This window comes from Odontomachus brunneus, unplaced genomic scaffold, assembly GCF_010583005.1.
Source record: "Odontomachus brunneus isolate Ranch 3 - 2012 unplaced genomic scaffold, Obru_v1 Obru_scaffold_431, whole genome shotgun sequence".
NCBI lineage: Eukaryota > Metazoa > Arthropoda > Insecta > Hymenoptera > Formicidae > Odontomachus > Odontomachus brunneus.
In genome coordinates, this window is record NW_022639881.1 from 35,062 (window position 1) to 37,951 (window position 2,890).

General features: G+C 36.6%; 1 protein-coding gene across 1 annotated transcript in view; it reads right to left on the minus strand.

Moving 5' to 3' along the window:
- Nucleotides 1–2,394: 2,394 nt before the first annotated feature.
- Nucleotides 2,395–2,890, minus strand: part of LOC116853674 (myb/SANT-like DNA-binding domain-containing protein 3) — a 4,552-nt gene continuing 4,056 nt past the window's right edge. The window contains exon 4 of the mRNA XM_032834834.1: nucleotides 2,395–2,431. The gene's annotated coding sequence lies outside the window, so the exon portion shown is untranslated. The remainder of the gene's footprint in view (nucleotides 2,432–2,890) is intronic.

The window sequence follows — 2,890 nt, forward strand, 5'->3', positions numbered from 1 at the left end:
TTTTCATCAACCGTTTGTGAAGGAACTAGAATGTCGTCAATGTATACTATGACTTTATTTTCCCTGATCATAGGTTGCAAAATTTGAACCAGTCGCTTTTGGAACTCGGCCGATGCTTCGCAGAAACCAAAAGGAAGTCTAGTGTACTCAAACTGCCCATCGGGAGTAGCAAACGAGAAAAACTTCATATGGTCCGGGTGAAACTTAATTTGGTGGAACCCATCCTTCAAATATAACAACGAGAAAACAGACTTATTCCCCAACCGGGCTAGACAGTCTTCTATCAAGGGAAAAGGATATTTTTGCTTCACAACGCGATCATTCAACGGACGTAAATCCACGCAGAGACGAAGCGAACCGTCTTTCTTACGAACCGGTACAACTCTTGCACAGTAAGGAGAGTTACTGTAACGTATGATTCCCCGTTCGAGCAAATCATTGGTAATTTGTCTAATTTGTATTCGTTCCACCCAAGCAAATCGTCTTGGGGCGTATGCAAAAGTTGAATCATCTTTTAATGCTACTTTAACGAAGTAATCGTCTTGAGTATTCTTTTCTATTTTTGTTTCATTAACTGAGTTCATCGTTTCGATTAACTTTTGTTTAGTATTAATATCAAAATCAATTTGTATGTCAGACGCGTCGATACAGAAAATATTACCCGAAAGGTCTAAAGTATCAGCGGAAGCCACTTCAGAGAATAATTGTAGTTTTAAATCTGGGTTATCCGTTGTAGGTGTATAAAGAACCGAAATATGATTATCCTTGATAAAATCACGACCGAGGATGACATCTGTAGGTCATAACTCATTATCTAGAATTCTAAAAGAGACGGAAGCTAGATAATCTGAGAGTAATTTTAGTCTCAGTTCCGTTTGTACTGACCCAATGATAGGAATAGTCATATTATTTATTGTCGTTAACGAGGTATTCATAGGCGGTTAAAATAAGCATACCGGCGGCTTCGTATCCCGATTTATTAGATTCCGGATATACTCCATGCGGAATGAACGCCCACATAAAACGTTACAGCGTTTCTCAAGACACACATACATTCTCACACGTGTCAAATATATTTGTTTATCGAACTGGTCTCAAGGATATTGACTAAATAATGATCTCGATTCTTTTTTTTTCTTTTTTAGTAATATGTAGGAAACATCATGAAAAATGTTGATGTATTCTCACGAGATTGTCATGAAGCTACAAGAGAAAGACATATATAAATCTCGTAGAAATTATTATACGGAGAGAATATTTTTCTTCATATAAATTCTTCTTTTCATATAAATTCTTTACAATTTCAATGTTTTTAATAATCCAGCGAATGGATTAAAATTCTCGCCAAAAAGTTTATTAAATATTGATAATTTAATGAAAGAAACCGGACTACCAGTGTCCAGCAAAGCGCTGAAAGACATCCAGAGACATTATTGATCGACAAAACATGTACCACAGTATCACTTATCTCTAGCTTCCGACTACCGGAGTCAACGCATGATACTGCAGCGGATGTTTCCCTATCTTCCAGTGTCGAAGATGATGATGCAGGCGCAGCCATGGCAGCGACAGGAACAGGTTTATTGAAGTATCCTGCTGTTGTGACTGCTCCTTCCTCTTCAATTTGTAACACTCGGTCCAAATGTGTCCCTTTGCCTTGCAGTACACACAAAAGCTGTCCTTGTTCGGCTTCTTGGATAAATTAATCTTTGATGAAGCATGGTTCAAAATTTTGGACTTGTCGTCCATAGAAACGTACGATTTACTATGTATTTCAGTGTTCATCACGGCAATACGGTGCATTTCCCGTAGAAATTCATCAATAGAATTGATACGTAAGGCTAAAGCTGTATTTCTGAGGCTGAAATTGTTAATTCCATTAATCAGAAATAAAATTGAGTCTTCTTCTGACAATTTCAGACGATGCATTAAAGCCAATTTGTCATGGGCATACTCCATAAAAATTCCTTGGAAAAATTCCATTTTCTTGCTTCCACTCGTTGCATGATAACGTGAAATGGAATTGAGCGTTGAAAGCAACTTAGAATAGCTGCTCGAAAATTTTGCCACGATTCGTTGGCAGGTCCCATTGCTAAATCATACAATTTCTTAGCAAAGAACCCCGCACAAAACCTTTGAAAAATGGTTTTCGGTCAAATTGGCTAAAATTTCACTATGTTATAATTTCACTATGTTTTCGCCATGCTGATAAAAAGTTATCATTGCACCAAGTCCCAAAAGTCAATATTTCCCAAGATATAAAGGGTCAAAGTAGTGAAATATGGTCATCCGCAGTAGTAAGACGTATGTTATAAGTATAAGTGATACATTGATATTTATTCACTAAATAAATAAAAATCGATTTTTACACACACACACACACACACACACACATATATATATATATATATATATATATATATATATATATGTAATAAATAAATATTGAACATGCGAACCAGCCAGCTAAGGCAAGACCGAGGGTTGTGTATCAAACCATCAATGAGTTCCTATAAGAGGTGATGCAATCGATATCCTGAGGGATTTTGTCTTCGATTATACTATTCTTGTGGACGATTTCCAGCATCTTGCACACTCTGAATGAGACTTGCAGAAGGATAGTGAATATTTTCCTGATGTCTTGCATATCCTATGTACCATATAACACTGGCAATATGTGCACAGGTGCCGACAGTTCGAGCGCCACATTTGCAAGTATTAGGACCTTAACTTAGTTTCCGCCCAAAAAATACTGAGAAAAAGCATTTATTGTAAAAAATTTATTTAAATTATTTCAATGAAAGTATTTTCCATCACTTTCTACAACTTTTTGCCATCTTTCTGGCAACTGGGCGATACCATCTCGATAAAACGATGTTTGTTTCGAAGC